Genomic DNA, 17,022 nt, shown 5'->3' with positions numbered 1-17,022 from the left:
TACAGCTCGGCATTTAACACAATCATCCCCTCCAAACTGGTTACCAAACTCGCAGAACTGGGTCTCTGCGCATCCCTCTGCAACTGGATCCTCGACTTCCTCGTCCACAGACCACAGTCTAGTTCGTATTGGTGGAAATGTGTCAGCCTCAATAACAATCAGCACGGGAGCACCTCAAGGCTGCGTGCTCAGCCCCCTGCTGTACTCACTCTATACCCATGACTGCGTAGCGAACCACAGTGCGAACTCCATCATCAAGTTCGCTGACGACACCACTATTGTGGGGCGTATCACTGATGGGGATGAGTCAGAGTACAGAAGAGAGATCGAGCAACTGTCCATATGGTGCCAGCGCAATAACCTGGCCCTCAACACCAGCAAAACCAAGGAACTGATTGTGGACTTTGGAAGGAGTAGGAGGGGGACCCACAGCCCCATTTATATCAACGGGTCGATGGTTGAAAGGGTCAAGAGCTTCAAATTCCTGGGCGTGCACATCTCTGAAGATCTTTCCTGGTCCGAGAACACTAATGCAATCATCAAAAAAGCACATCAGCGCCTCTACTTCCTGAGAAGATTACGGAGAGTCGGATTGTCAAGGAAGACTCTCTCTAACTTCTACAGGTGCACAGTCGAGAGCGTGCTGACCGGTTGCATCGTGGCATGGTTCGGCAATTTGAGCGCCCTGGAAAGGAAAAGACTACAAAAAGTAGTAAACACTGCCCAGTCCATCATCGGCTCTGACCTTCCTTCCATCGAGGGGATCTATCGCAGTCGCTGCCTCAAAAAGGCTGGCAGTATCATGAAAGACCCACACCATCCTTGCCACACACTCATCTCCCTGCTACCTTCAGGTAGAAGGTACAGGAGCCTGAAGACTGCAACAACCAGGTTCAGGAATAGTTACTTCCCCTCAGCCATCAGGCTATTAAACCTGGCTCGGACAAAACTCTGATTATTACCAACCACTTTCTGTTATTTGCACTATCAGTTTATTTATTCATGTGTGTATATATTTATATCATGGTATATGGACACATTTATCTGTTTTGTAGTAAATGCCTACTATTTTTCTGTGTGCTTAAGCAAAGCAAGAATTTCATTGTCCTATACAGGGACACATGACAATAAACTAACTTGAACTTGAACTTGAACTTGATATCCAACACCCTTCTGTCTCATTTTTATCTCAAGATTTGTCACCTATTCCCCCCCCCCATCTACCAATCAACACCACCACCCACACTTTCATCTGTAGAAAGCTATCAATTTTCTGGCTTTGTCGTATCCCATCTCTCTTTTCCAGCTATCTCCCCCACTTTCAATCAATCTGAAGAAGGGCCCCGATGGAAAATGCTTCCTGTCTGCCTCATTTTCCATTGATCTGTGTGCGATTGGCATTTGCATTCTGACATGAGCCGGTAACATCACTTCAAGGGAGTAAACTACCATTCTGTGCTGCGCAATTGAAATCTATGCAATGATATCGGCTGCGGGAGGTGTGGTGACCATAGCAGGCGAGCGACGGCACGTTCGCGGGTTGTGTCTGGTGGAATGAACCACTGGAGGCCATGCAGCAGCCTGGGTTCCAATTGCATCCGCCATCCTTCTAAGAGGCCCAGAGGATGGATCGGACACAATCTGCAGTGGCACAGAGCCGCGGAGCAGCAATGGAAAACATCGATAACATCGCCAGGCCAGGCCGACCACTGCAGCTCCAACCAATTGCCACTGTCAGGACCGTGGGTCTTTAAGGCCAAGTTATGACTATATTTTTAAGAACTTTGAAACTTGAAGGATGCAAGATGACACTAAAAACATAATGCCTCAGTGTAATCCACTGTTCTTACACTCTTGTACTTAAGGATGCTTGTGCTTGTGTATAGTAAGAATTATGCCAAGTGTATGCAAAAATATGAATTCCACTGTACCTAGGTACCATTATTTTCACTATGAGTAGAATACAGGGTGGCATGGAGGCGTAGCGGTAGAGCTACTGCCTTATAGCCACATAGATGCAGGTTCGATCCTGACTATGGGCGCTTGTCTGTATGTACTTTGTACGTTCTCCCCGTGACCTGTGTGGGTTTTCTCCGAAATCTTTGGTTTCCACCAACACTCCAAAGGCTTACAGGTTTGAAGGTTAATTGGCTTGGTATAAAAGTAAAATTGTCCCTAGTGTGTGTAGGGTAGTGCTAATGTTACGTGATGGCTGGTCGATGCGGACTCGGTGGGCCTAAGGACTGTTTCCATGCTCTATCTTTAAACTAAATTAAAAAGTACCATTGAACCTTGTTCTCTCCATGTGAAATGCTATACTTATTTCCACTCCTCTCCATGTCAGTATCTGTCTCCAGAATAAGAATGAAACCATTTGGGATTAATGTGGGAAGAAATGTCTGAACTTGGAGAGTTGTGAATAATTTCTGCATTGGAGGGCTTTGAATGGTTAGTCGTTGAATTCATCCAATTCAGAGACCAATAGATTTCTGGATATTAAGATAATCTAAGGATATTGGAATAATTTTTCATTGCAATAAATTCTTCAGTTTCGCGGTATATGTGACGATTATTGCAAATCAATGCCAATCATTCAGGAAAATCAGAATGAGATGGAATATTATCCAAGATCTCGAATGGCGGAGCAAAATTAAAATGATAAAGTTACATATTTCTACTTCTTCATATGTTTTTTTTACATTCATTTACACATTACTCCTGACCTTCAGTCTCACATAAAGCTGATAAATGTTAGTTCCACCCACCTCAGTCTGAACACAGTACACACACCAGGACCCTTCAGCTTTTAAACCTCTTTCCCCCACCCCACACATACTTACCCCCACACACACTTTGTTCACACACCAACTTGGCCTGGGTGGTATGTTACTGACTACGAAAATGTGAACATCTCTTCAGTTGCATGTGAAGCCTTGATCCTCAACATCACTGAAAATATTTTCAAAGGGGTTTGGTGAGCAGATGGAGCCTCAACCAATATAAAGATTAACACCCTGCTCCAGTCCCCACCCACATGTGGCTTTACTGCAATTTTCAGGCCAATCCCTTTAAATATTGAATTGATCAATGTTAATCCTAGCTAAATTGGAGAAGCAAGAACTTCAAAATGGGGTCAAGTTTCAGGGTTGCTGGGCGATTTGGTCAATTTGGAATTGCTCTCTGCAGAGCTGGGACAAGTGGCGAAGAGGTGCCAGAATGTCTGGAGCTTAGATACAATTTGCAAGCAAAGAATGGGAATATCTGCAAACCCTGTCAATTTGGTGCAAAATGCATAGAATGGATTGGACTTGGCAAACCAGACATATACCTTGTAAATAATTGTAAATAATGGTGCAGGGTTTGACTTTGCCAAGTGTTGATTGGATGAGATGTTGAGCCTTGTCTGGGTTTTCTGTAAATCAGGGTAAATGTTTCTAAGTTGGCTTCCTCTCGAAGTCCGTTTTGAATACAATGTATTGAGCTGTGTATCATTGGGTTAGGGGAATGCCTGTTATGTATGGGGTTAATTGATATCTGTAATTGGGTTATTAAGAGACCACCCCCATGTGGTTCGGCCCCTCGAGATCCCGGGACATATAAAAGTCCGCTACCACGAGGTTCAGCGTTGATCTTCTGGGAGAGCGCTTGGGACTACGTGAACTTCTGGAGTGTCTCTGTCTGAGCGAGGCCTAGAGGGCTTGAACAGGCAGATACGAGGATCAAACCCGCGGTGGGATAGGTAAAGTAGTTAATCTGTAACGCGCTTTTGGTAAAATAAAAGTTAGTTGTTTCAAGTGCTTGATTCAAGTGTTTTTACTGAAACTAGACTGAGGGGAAGCTTAGAAACAAGCAATTATCATCAACAGTATGGAAGCAGGTCCTTCAGCCCATCAAGTCCACAACAACCGTCGCTCACCCATTCACACTAGTTCTATGTTATTCCACTTTCACACACAAAGTGACATTTTCAGAGGCCAATTAAACTTACAAACCTGCATGTTTTTTGGGATGCGGGATGAATCTGGAGCACCTGGAGGAATAGGGAGAACATGCAAACTCCACACAGAGAGCAGCTGAGGTCGGGATTGAACCTGCATCTCTAGCATTGTGAGGCAGCAGCTCTGTCAGCTGCACCACTGTACTGCCTTAGTTCAATGCATTGTGGAAATTTGGGTCAGCTGAATGGGATTTATGTGTTAAATGATGTGATCTGTTGGAGACAACATTGATATTTAGCCACACTGAAAATTAAACAAAGAAAGTTCAACAAAATGGAAACGAGGAACTGAAACAGTGATAGTTTGAATAAGTGAGATTTCTACCTCTGGATGTTGATTCTGGGATCAGTTAATTTCGGGCAGAATAAAATTGTTTGTCCCACTAGTAGAAACTATTATAAAGTGGGAGATAACGAATAGTAAGGGATGTAAGCAAAGGCATCGTTTTCTCTATTAAAGCAGAGCGTCAGTTTCAATGCATGAGTAGACTTTTGCCAGTGGGAATGTAGTGGGGGCTGCAAAGAAGGAAGATTGCAATCACCTGGCTTTTCAAATGATGTTGATGTCCTTTTGTCAGAAATCTGAAAAAGCAGGAAAGCAATTATTGGAATGGCTGGAAAGAAGCCAGGGTTTTAAAGCACAGCTCAGAGGGAAAGTGACAGTTGTCAGTAAGAATGCCATTTTTGTAAACGCAAGGAGATGTTACCGAAGGAAGTAACAAGGTCAGTAAAAGTCATTGTTATTTAGTTTTGTTTAGTTTAGAGATACAGCGCGGAAACATGTCCTTCGGCCTACCGAGTCCATACCGACCAGCAATCCCCGTACTCTAGCACTATCCTGCACACTGAGAACAGTTTACAATTATACCATGCCAATTAACCTATAAACCTGTCCGTCTTTGGAGTGTGGGAGAAAACCGGCAATCCCAGAGAAAATCCATGCAGGTCACAGGGAGAACGTATAAACTCCATACAGACAGGACCCATAGTCAGGATCAAACCCAGGTCTCTGGTGTTGTAAGGCAGCAGCTCTACCCCTGCACCACCGTTCCACCCTGAGCCAAATTGGAGAGACAAATGGATATTAACTTAAATCGCACAGAATTACATACCCCAGTCAGTGGCAGCAGTATGAATTTCGATAGTGGATTATCATGCACTGCTGTCACTACACGGCACAGCTAAAGTAACTAACTGGGATGGAGTTCTGTGCATAGCATTTGCAGCACAGAAGCTGGTCAAACAGCTCAATGGATCTGTGCCAGTTTCTGCTCCACATAACCCTCTTTACATCTTATTTTATCCCACCTTATAATCTATTCTTGATTTCCTTCCTTTCTTATCTAATTATCTCAGAATTTTTCCAGCTCTAATGGTCGTGCAAATAAGAATGGCAGTCATCTCCCATCCTGTGACACATCTTACTGCACCATCAAGAATGGTAGCCTTCCGCATCTTGCAGATTAAACTTAAACGTGGTGCTGTGTCATACAACATCGCAACAGGCTCTTCACCGCAACTTGCCCATGCTGACCAAGATACCCTATGTACACTAGTCCCAACTGCCTGCATTTGTCCCATATCCATTTAAACTTTTGCTTCTCATATACCCATCCAAATGTCTTTTAAATGTTGTTATACTACCTGCTTCAGCTACCTCCTCTGGCAGCTTGTTCCATATGCCCACCACCCCTTGTGTGAAATCAAGATTGTTTCCTATGGCGAATTTGCTCTGGAAATATTGTACTACCTAATAGAAGGGGGAAAATTGTAATAGGAATCTGAGGGGTAACTTTTTCACACAAAAGCTGGGACATGTTGGCTGGCCGGTGTGGACAAGTTGGGCCGAAGGGCCTGTTTCCACATTATATCACTTTATGACTATCACCATGTTCTCCATTGGCAATTTGCCTTTACGCGATTCACTAAGTAGATGTTTGGGGTGACATGCTGTTCAACAGGCTGAAGATAACAACATTGTTTTCCAATTACTTTCAAAAGTGTTTCTTGAGGACGTAATTAGGTCAGAGAGTGAAATATGCAGGCCACGTGTCACCCCTGTCTCCAGGATGTTTCTGCCTGGCATAGCTAAATCTGTTCAAAGTGGTTCACATTTTCTTTGTAGTATGTTTCCCATCGGATAGCTGATCAGTAAACACATTCAACTCTGTGTCTTCCTCCATTAAACAATGAGACTCGGGCCCAAGGAAACATTTGACAGCTAGTTGAGCCAAGTCTCCAGGTTAACCGGCTTGCAAAACAGCCAGAGCTCGAAGCAGGAGAATGTATTGAAGAATATTTAAACATTTAAATATTAATCTTTAAAAATATTTTTTTTAATGTAAAAACCCCCCATTAATATTGTTAACCATATTAAAGATTAAATAGGAACACTTAAAATATTAGAAAACATCTGCAGCAAATTATATATATTTTAATGTTACAGTTAGATGCATTTAATAAGTACCTGGGAATTAGCCCTCTCCCTGATGCTCTTGTTCTCCAGTGAAATAAATAGGTTGCTCTGTGTAATTTTGTACATGGATAGTTCCCAAATGTCCTTTCATAACTGCTGGGTCATTGCATGTTGCTGGCCTCCATGAGGTGTCTTATGTCGGAAAGCCATTGGAATGATAGCAATGAGTTTTCTGAAATTGTTTGAGACTCCAGCATTTGCATATGCATTCCCCTGGAGTGATTTGTATTGCCTGTCTGGCCTTCCTGTGGAGAAAGACACAAAAAGCTGGAGTAACTCAACGGGTCAGACAGCATCTCTGGAGAAAAGGAATAGGTGACATGTTGGGTCGAGACCCTTCTTCAGCAGTTATGCAACATTAATTCACATATAAATGCAATTTTCTTGACTTTCCTGCTCTCCCTTCCATCTGTAGAACTGGCTGCCGGTGGTTCCGAAGTTGCAATTGATTATTCTGTGTGGGAAGCCATTAGGTGGTGGTAAGTACTGAGATGTGGTACCACAGATAATTTATATATAATTCATAATTATAATAGCAGGATTAGATCATTTGGCCCATCAAGTCTCATCATCATTGGCAGTCACTCGAAACGTGTATGACTGTCCTCTGCACTCCATAGGGTCATCGACTTGTAGGTCTGCGGATGTCTGTAGAAGCCGATTTGCGATCCACACACCTTGGTGCAACGTGGGCAGTGGAGACTGGCGTTGGTTGGTAGTCGTCGAGCCCCCTTCTCTCTCTCCTTACGTTGCCGTCACTTTGTCTCTGTGACACAGCATAGTTCCATTGCGTGACGTGCAGTTCCTTCCTGCACGGATTTCCTCCAGGAGCGCCTGTCCAGTGCAATGTGCTCCTAGTTGCTCGATGTGATGTGGAATTTCTTTAGACTGTTCTTGATGTTGTCCTTGAAGCGTTTCTTTGGCCCGCCGGTGGGCTCGCCAACCTTCCTTCAATTGAGAGTACAGGATTTGTTTAGGGAGACATGTGTTGGACATGTGGATGACATGGCCAGTCCATCGAAGTTGGTGCTGCATTATAGTGGTGGTGATGCTGGTCATGTTGGCTTCCTCCAAAACGTTGATGTTGGTGAGTTTGTCCTCCCAGCTGATCCTTAGAATCTTTCGTAAGGATCTTTGATGGTCTTGTTCCAGGGCTCTCGGGTGCCTACGGTAGGTGGTCCATGACTCGGCTCCATACAACAGGGCGGGGAGGACAATGGCTCTGTAGACCAGCAGTTTTGTTTGAACCTTTGGGTCTCGGGCTTCAAAGAGTCGTTTCCTGAGTCTGGCATAGACTCCACTGGCACAACTCAGGCGATGGTTGACCTCAGAGTCCGTCAGTTTTTGCGGAAAGAATGCTGCCAAGGTGGGGAAAGTGGTCAATGTTTTCAAGAGTGGTGTTGTCCACTTTTATAGTGGGCTGGGTAGATGGCTGGTTGGGTGGAAGTTGATGTAGGACCTGGGTATTCTTGATATTTAAGGCTTGACAAAGGCATTCAGGATGCCCTGGAGGTCTTCTGCAATTACGCAGTCGTCCGCGTGCTGGAGCTCCATGATGTCGGTGTTACTGACCTATTAAGGTTGAAGAGCCAACCGTCAGTTCTGTAGAGGATTGGGATCCCCTGTGGCAGCTCTTCACCAATGAGGTGAAGTATGGCAGCAATGAAGACGAAAAACAGGGTGGGTGCGATGATGCATCCTTGTTTGACCCCTATTTCCACAGTGAAGGGCTCGGACTCAGAGCCGCAGTTGCTGAGCACTGTGACCGACATGCCATCATGTAGAAGCCTCAATATTCTGATGTACTTGTCATGACAACCGTACCTTGATAGTATGCTCCAAAGAGCCTGCTGGTCTATCGAGTCAAAAGCCTTTGTCAGGTCTATGAAGGCTATGTACAAAGGCTGCCTTTGTTCACTGCATTTTTGCTGGAGGTGGCGTGCTGTGAATATCATGTCTGCTGTACCTCTGGATGGGCAGAAGCCACACTGTGATTCTGGGAGTACGTCCGCAGACAGTGATGGAAGTCGGTTTGCGAGGACACGAGCAAGGACTTTGCCTGTAGTTGACAGGAGCGAGATGCCCCTGTAGTTTCCACATTCAGCCTTGTCCCCCTTCTTAAAAATGGTCAATATTAGAGCATCCCTGAGTTCTGAGAGAAGTTCTTATTTTTCGCAGACCTTGAGGAGTAGGGTGTGGATGTGGTACAGGAGCTCCGGTCCACCTTCCTTTAAGATCTCAGCTGGGATCCCATCTGGACCGGTGGCCTTGTTGTTCCTAAAGGGCCTGTCCCACTTGGTCGACATTTTCTGTGACGGCCTGAAAAGAGGTTGTCGCGTCGTGGTCGGGTCATGACGTGGTGTGACGCGCGGTGACACATGTAGTGATACGTGGTGTCTCCCTGTCACCCCTGGATTTTGGAATGTTCAAAATGCAGGGCGACATTTGGGTGTCTCATCATGTTGTGCGCCCTGTCACACGCTGACGTATGCTGTCCTGCGGGTGACTCCCGGTTAGGATTAGGGTTAGGGTTGGGGTTAGGGTCCACAGATGAGCTGTAAAATATTCTTCCTTCAATGCATGGATTTTAAACATTAATATATTAAAATTAATACAATAAAATCAATTGTGCAAATGAAAAGATGTCTGAGTCGTTCAGTTTTATTTACAGATGTATTGTTCCGCATTCAGATCCGCTTCCAGAAAGTGGGGGGGAGGGGTGGTTGGAGAATGTGCGAAGGGAGGGAGAGGGGGAGAAGGGGATGTGAGGGGAGGGGGAGAGTGGAAAAGGGGGAGAAGAGTGGAGCGGGGAGAAGGGAGGAAGGGGTGAAGGGAAGAAGGAGTGAGAGGGGAGGGGAGAAGGGTAGTGGAATGGTGAAGGAAGGATGGGGGTGGGAGGTAGGAAGAGGGGGGTGGAGGGGAGAGGGGAGTTCAGTTTACCTTCACTGAATCCATCCCTGTGAAAAGTTAGAGACGGTGATTGGATCTGGAAGTAGACCAATACATCTGTAAATAAAACGACTCAGACATCTTTTCATTTGCAGAATTGATTTTATTGTATAAATTTTAATATATTAATGTTTAAAATCCATGCATTGAAGGAAGAATATTTTACAGCCCATCTGTGGTCCCTAACCCTAGCCCAAACCCTAACCCTGACCCTGACCCTAACCCTAACCGGGCGTCACCCGCAGGACAGCATACGTTAACGTGTATGTCGTATAACTTGACGGTTTTACGGGCGTCAGTCATTGATGCTTGCAGTCGCCAAAAATATCGCAAAGTGGGACAGGCCCTTAAGACTTGATGGCATCTTGAACCTCATAGTGGGAGGTTCTTCCATGTCTTCTCTGACGGGACTCTGGGGAATGCGATGGGTAATGTCTGGTTCAGTTGTGCTGTCACGGTTGAGGAGTTCCTGGAAGTGCTCTTTTCATCGGGCGTTAATGGATTCATTGTCTTTCAGCAGTTCTTGAGTGCAGGGGGGTTAAGCCGCGGTAGCTTGGACCATAGACGGCCTTAGTAGCGCTGAAGAAGCCTCTGGTGTCACCTGAATCTGCCAGTCTCTGGATTTTCAGAGCCTTAGCTGTCCACCAAGAGTTCTTAAGCTCCCTCACCCAGCTCAGGACGTCCGCCTTGCTCTGGAGTGAGCCGCTCTTTTGGCCTTGCAGGTTACATCATTTTGCCAAGCACGAAAGGCATTCCTTTTCTTGGAGATGAGCTGATCCATACCCCACCATTCAATCATTGCTGATCTATCTTTCCCTCTCAACATTATTCCCTGCCTTCTCCCCATATCCCTTGACACCCTTACTAATCAAGAATCTATCAATCTCCTGCTTGAAAATATCGATTGACTTGACTTCTGCAGCCTTCTGTGGCAATGAATTCCACAGATTCACCACCCTCTGACTAAAGAAATTCCTCATCATCTCCTTTCAGAAGAAACAGGATTCTGAGTCTGATAGCCAAATACTGTATTTGGCACTGGCAATATTTTGTACTGTGCATGATCAACATATGTAAATATCCAGTGCTCTGAGATGCTGCTACCTTGATTTCCTATAGAAAGAAGTGAAAGTTTTAACCTTGATAAGCCAAGTATTTGTCACCTGTTCCATGCTTTGATGAGTTGCTTGACAAAACAATCCAGTCTCATAGCAGATGCTACACCAGGAGCATACAAGAGTGACTTTGATAATATAAGATTGTGATTTAGGAGCCACTTTAGGGTGGACAATAATTGCCGGCTTAGCCTATGATGCCCATGTCCTTTGAATACATTTTTTAAAAGTACAAACATATCACAGTCCTCAAGAGAATTTTCGCATCGATCCACATGTAATCCAAACCTTTTTAAATATGGTGGAAAAATAGAAGCAAGTCAAAAAGAGAGACAGAAATAAAATAAATCAGAACTAGGCTTAGTGATAAATGAGGTTCTGATCTTTTTAAAGCTTCTGATTCCCAAAGCTCTGAATCTCCTGCTTCCTATTCCCAAGACTTTAAATTGTGATGATCCTTTCAACACCATTGTGCCAGAGCTACTACACTCCAAACCTTCTGAGTTGACTGTGCCTGAGCCCCTCTGTCGGTGCACCACCAGCTTCCTGACAGACAGGAAGCAGCATGTGAGGCTGGGAAAGCACATCTCGGACCCGCAAACCCTCAGCATAGGAACACCGCAAGGCTGCGTACTCTCCCCTCTCTTCTTCTCTCTCTACACCAATGACTGCATCTCCACTGACTACTCTGTCAAGCTTTTCAAGTTTGCGGATGACACAACCCTGATTGGACTGATCCAGGATGGGGAGGAATCTGCCTACAGACAAGAAGTGTCACAGCTGGCAACCTGGTGCCATCGAAACAACCTGGAGCACAATGCTCTTAAGACAGTGGAATTGATTGTAGACTTTAAGAGAGCTCCCTCTCCCCTCACCCCACTCACCATCAACAACAGCACAGTCACATCTGTGAAGTCTTTTAAATTCCTGTGAACCATCATCTCCAAGGAACTTAAATGGGGGGGGGGGGGGGGGCCCATCGACTGCACAGTCGAAAATGCACAACAGAGGATGTACCTCCTGAGGCAGCTGAGGAAGCACAATCTATCACAGGTAATGATGGTCCAATTCTATACGGCCATCGTAGAGTCCGTCCTCACCTTCTCCATCATGGTCTGGTTTGGCTCAGCCACCAAGCACAACACCCGGAGGCTGCAGCGAATCGTCCGATCAGCTGAGAAGGATATTGGCTGCAACCTTCCCTCCATTGACGAACTGGACACCGCAAGGGCCAGGAAGCAAGCGGGTAAGATCATCTCTGGCCCCACTCACCCTGGCCACAAACTCTTTGAATCACTTCCATCTGGAAGGCGACTCCGGACTGTCAAAGTTGCCACAGCCAGACATGAAAACAGCTTTTTTCCAAGAGTAGTAGCTGCACTCAATAACCAAACATCTGTAGCCTCCTTTTGCTCTGGTATTTTATTTAATTCACATGTTTAATCAATAATGTTTTATTATTAATGTTTAATGTTTTATGTATCATTCTTTACTGTATGTCATGTTGTCACTTGCAGGCGGAGCACCAAGGAAAATTCCTTGTATGTGAATACTTGGCCAATAAACGTATTCATTCATTCATTCATGTCTTCATATTTAAAAACACTTCAATTGCCCTCTGATCTTATAACAAATCCCTGTACACGAGACAGCATAACCAGTTTCTGCAGAAGATGTTGATTTTTAGAGAGAGCTAAAGGCTTCGATCAAAGGGCAAACATGAGTGTCTAAGCCTTTAGCTCTCTCTAAAAATCAACATCTTCTGCAGAAACTGGTTATGCTGTCTCGTGTACAGGCAAACATGAGTGTATTTAGTGTATAATCCATTTTGTGGTGTTTAATATATTGTAATTAAAAGATGTAATAAAATTCTCATGATATTTTACTTGTTGATGTAGTAAGTTCTGAAAATTATAAGGAAGATGAGTAGTTTATAATCTGTTTAACCCAAGATCTTACATTGCACAGCAGGAAAATAGGTCAACAGTGAAGGGAACATGTTAGGAGAGGTAATAAATTGATTTATCATGGTTCCACAGCATATTTTAATTATGTTTATTTAATTAAGTTAAAATAAATATTGAAAGTTTAAATTAAGCCGAGGGCAATAAAACTGACCAGGAAGTAGTGATGTCAGGGGAGTGGGCAGGACAGTGATAAAGTGTAGTCGGGGACAGTAAGACTGGTGGAAAAACTGGGACCCTTCTCAGTTCTCCATCTCTGTCCCGCCCACTCCCCTGACATCAGTCTGAAGAAGGGTCGTGACCTGAAACGTCACCCATTCCTTCACTCCAGAGATGCTGCCTGTCCTGCTGAGTTACAACAGCATTTTGTGTCTACCTTCGATTTAAAACAGCATCTGTAGTTCTTTCCTAAACAGGAAGTAGTAATGGTCATTATGCCCATTTGTGAAACGAATGGGAGAATTGTTTTCTAAATAACTGGGGTCATAAGGTTAAAGATAATATCTGGGGAAAGACAAGGATTCAAGGCTACAGAGATTGATCAGTGATGATTTATTTTAAATATATAGAATATACATGTAACCATTGTGTCGTGAGAATATAAAAATGCAGTGAGTGCTGTGAATCTTTGAAATACCTTTGGTTCTCCCAGAGTGTTTCCATACTGTTAAGGCCTCGAATGAATCAACATGTTTGAGAAATTCATCACTGTTATATGAGGTGTTTTATGTTGAGTGCATTCCTATCTAAGTCATAATTAAGAGGGCAACTGGGCCGCACTTGAATGCCAGGTTAAAGGGTACAGGTTAAACACTAAACATCCCCCTTCACTTGTACACGTAACAGACTACAATGTTTTCAAATAACTGAGAGATTTGCTTCAGGAATCATTGTTAACTGAGACCAAACCAGTTTGGATTGGGAGGGGGAATGAAGAAAGTTGGGACTCTATCACCATCTGTACTTGTTCTAAAACTATTAAAAATGCTGTATTGTCAATTTGATATCTATGGGAGTGCTCTTACCTGAGACAGATAACCAAGGCTTCATTATAAAATCAGGTCTTCGCAGGAGTGGGAATATTCGATATGCCTTCTTCAAGGTGGTCCATCTACTTATTTACAAATGGTTTGGCTGGATAGTAATCATTTCCAATGGAACTACTTGAAAGCTCTCTTAGAATTCCTGTGCCACCAAAAAGTTAATTAGATATTTATCTTATTGGAATCTTGTTACATATCAAGTTATTGCCATTATTTCGAATGCATACAAATTGTTCTTTTATTTGAGGTTCAGTACATTCCTTCGGATTGGTATTATGTGGCTAGGCACACTAACTAAAACATAATCTGTGCTGCTTAATGAGCCAATTATATGAAAAGATTGCAAAAAATAGGAAGTATATAAAAACAGTGGGTATTTATTTGCAGCAAGCTCATCAACTGTATCAATCGATAATGCTAATGAAAGTAAGGAGAATTATAATTTGTCAATCAGCAAACTATATTCATTTACTGTCAAAGTAAGCCTTTTAATAGTAGTAATACTGGTAGTAGTGAAGGTAGGAGTAATAGTAATTCATAGCAGTTACTTTATTGTGACATGAACCAAATAAAAGCTTTTTGTTACGCCTCAGTGCACGTGACAATAATAAACTACACTAAAGGCAGTGAAATGCTTTGTTTTACATACTACCCAGTAAAATCATACAATATGCAAGTAGAGTCATACATTAGTAAAATAGTTCAATGATTGGAATATATATAAATAGTAGATTTTGTCTGAGACTGTACACAAAGGGTCAGCACATATTGGTGCCATTTTGTAGCTTTTAGGTATCAAGTTCTCAAAAATATTGAACTTTATCTTAGTCCTGGCAGTGGCACTGGATCAGTGATGGAGGAGTTGGCCTGACCTGGCGATGCTGTTATTACCGTCCATTACTTCACATGCACGAGATCTATGCTCATCCGACTTTGGTTGGGTCAGCAACAGCATTTGATCTACGTGTTCCCGGCTGCTCTAGGGCCTTCAGCGGGCCACCCCTCCGCACCTACTCCACTCGACATGCAATGGGGCCTATCGCCTCCCGCATCCGCTCCCCCGCTTCCGTGCTCCTTCACTCCTTCCCGTGGCTGACCTCAAAGCTTTTTGAGCCCTTCCAAGGATGCGTGAAGTGACCCCACAGCTTGTTCACAGGCACCAATCTTCCCCTTACCCATCCTCTGCCGCTATCTGGAAGTCAGATTGTGGATACCTACAGCATATAAGAAGCCATTCGGTCTATTGTGTCCACGCTGACAGTGAAATAGCTGGCTAGTCATATCCTGCTTTCCACCGATTTGGTTTCCAGCCTCGTAGAACATTTGCTATACACGTGGGATGAACAAGTCTGAGTTTGTTGGATTCTTACTGATAACAAAGAGCGAGCAGGCCGCATTTAACTAAAATAAGTGGTAATCCAAATCCATGAATCAATGTGACCTAAACTGAAATTGGAGTGAATGTGATCTGATACAAACCTTTGCATGTTACTGTCACAATCCAGATTAGCTTTGAGGAGGCATAGAAATGTGTACACTAAAAACACACTGTATGCATGTTGGCCAAAAAGGATCATTGCTCATTAATGATACTTGCCACATTTTGGAAGACTTCTTTACATTACAGTATGAAAGAAAATGAAAATGCACTTTCATTGGAAATTTTATAATATATTTGGCCATAAGAATGTGCATCCTCAAAGCACTTAATTTATTTAAATATATTGCATTTTGACATACAAGAATATCAAAATCATAATTGTGTAGGAAGGAACTGCAGATAATGGTTTACACTGTAGACACAAAATGCTGGAGTAACTTAACGGGTCATGCAGCATCTCTGGACAAAAGGAATAGGTGATGTTTTGGGTCGAGACCCTTCTTCAGACCCTCATAATTGATTGATTGAAATATACTGCATGGAAAAGTTCCTTCGGCCCACCAAGTCCATGCTGACCATCGAACACTTGTTTGCACTAGTTCTATGTTATTCTACGTTCGCGTCCACTTCCTGCACACTAGGGACAATTTACTGAGGCCACTTAATATACAAATCCACATGTCTTTGGGATGTGACAGAAACCAGAGGAATCCAGAAAAAAAACCATGCAGTCACAGGGAGAACGTGTAAACTTCACACAGGCAGCCGAGGTCAGGACCGAACCTAGGTCTCTGGCACTGTGAGATATTGTGCTTGAAATTGGAAAAACAGAATTGCAAATGCTGGAAATCTGAAATAAAACAGAAAATGTTGGAAAAAACTCATCTGGTCAGCTGGAATCCGTGAAAAAAAAAATGCTGTTTCAGGTTGCAGAACTGACATAGAATTTTCAATCTGAAGTATTTCTCTTTCCATAGATGCTGCCTGACCTGCTGAGCATTATCAGATTTTTAGTTTTTAATTATATTAGAAGCCATGTTTCAGGCTTGACACAAAACAGCCAGAATGAAATATTGATGATAATATTCCAATGAAATTCTACATATGAATTGAATGCAGGAGTAGATTTTCCTGCACTAACCCCAAAGTCCTTAATTCCCTTAACATCCAAAAAAAGCTTTTGCTGTCTGTGAAGAATATAGTGAGCATTTGAGTTTACACAGGACACTGGGGAAGAGAATTCCAAATATTTGTTCCCTTCTATGCGAAGATATTTCTTTCTTTCTCTGTCCCAAAAGGCTGATTCCGTATTTTGAAACCGTAGCCCCTGAATTAAACATGCAAAAACGGACGAAACAGCAACTCCTTATCTACCCTGTCAACTGTGCCTGTTTACGAAGGGCACTGGATTTTTTTTCAAGATCTGTTATTAATTCCTAAGTGTAACCTGTTGAAGTTGTGACTATAAAAGTGATTTAAAAGCAAATTATCTATCGAACCATGAGACAGATAAGTGGTTGTTGAAACACTTGCAGCTAAGGATACCGATTAGTGCTGCAGCCAACAGAATTGTAATTAACACTTTTCTACACATATTTTGTTATTTTTTATTGATTGTGAGAATGACAGATACATTGTCATTTTATGAACTAAGATCTCCACAGAGAGCATCAAATCTTACATGTATTTGTCAGTTTTGTCTGTAAAAGGATTTCCTAGCTGCAGCCTAGATTTACTTTAAGGTGACTGACTGGATGGTATGTTTGCCAATGTGTTCAGTGTACATTTGATGCTATTACTGACTCGTAGTATGCGATGCTTATAAAGTCAACTTTTGGATTGAAAATGGTGGACGAGAAATTCCATCACTTGCTGTAAGTTTTTTAGTACAATTGATTTTGGGTGTAAAATGGATTATGAAATGTGATTGTGATCTTATAATGCTCTTTGCACATAACACAACCATCAATCAGTACTGTCATTGCATGGGGCACAAATGCAGGAAACATGTCAAGCTTGCATGGGTGATGTTAATTATGTACCATGCCGAATTGCCAGAACACCAATGGAATTGTATCATGAAAATGTAACTAGTTT

This window comes from Amblyraja radiata, chromosome 11, assembly GCF_010909765.2.
Source record: "Amblyraja radiata isolate CabotCenter1 chromosome 11, sAmbRad1.1.pri, whole genome shotgun sequence".
NCBI classification, from domain to species: Eukaryota; Metazoa; Chordata; class Chondrichthyes; order Rajiformes; family Rajidae; genus Amblyraja; species Amblyraja radiata.
The sequence above is the reverse complement of the archived record's forward strand: the minus strand, read 5'-3'. Positions refer to the sequence as shown.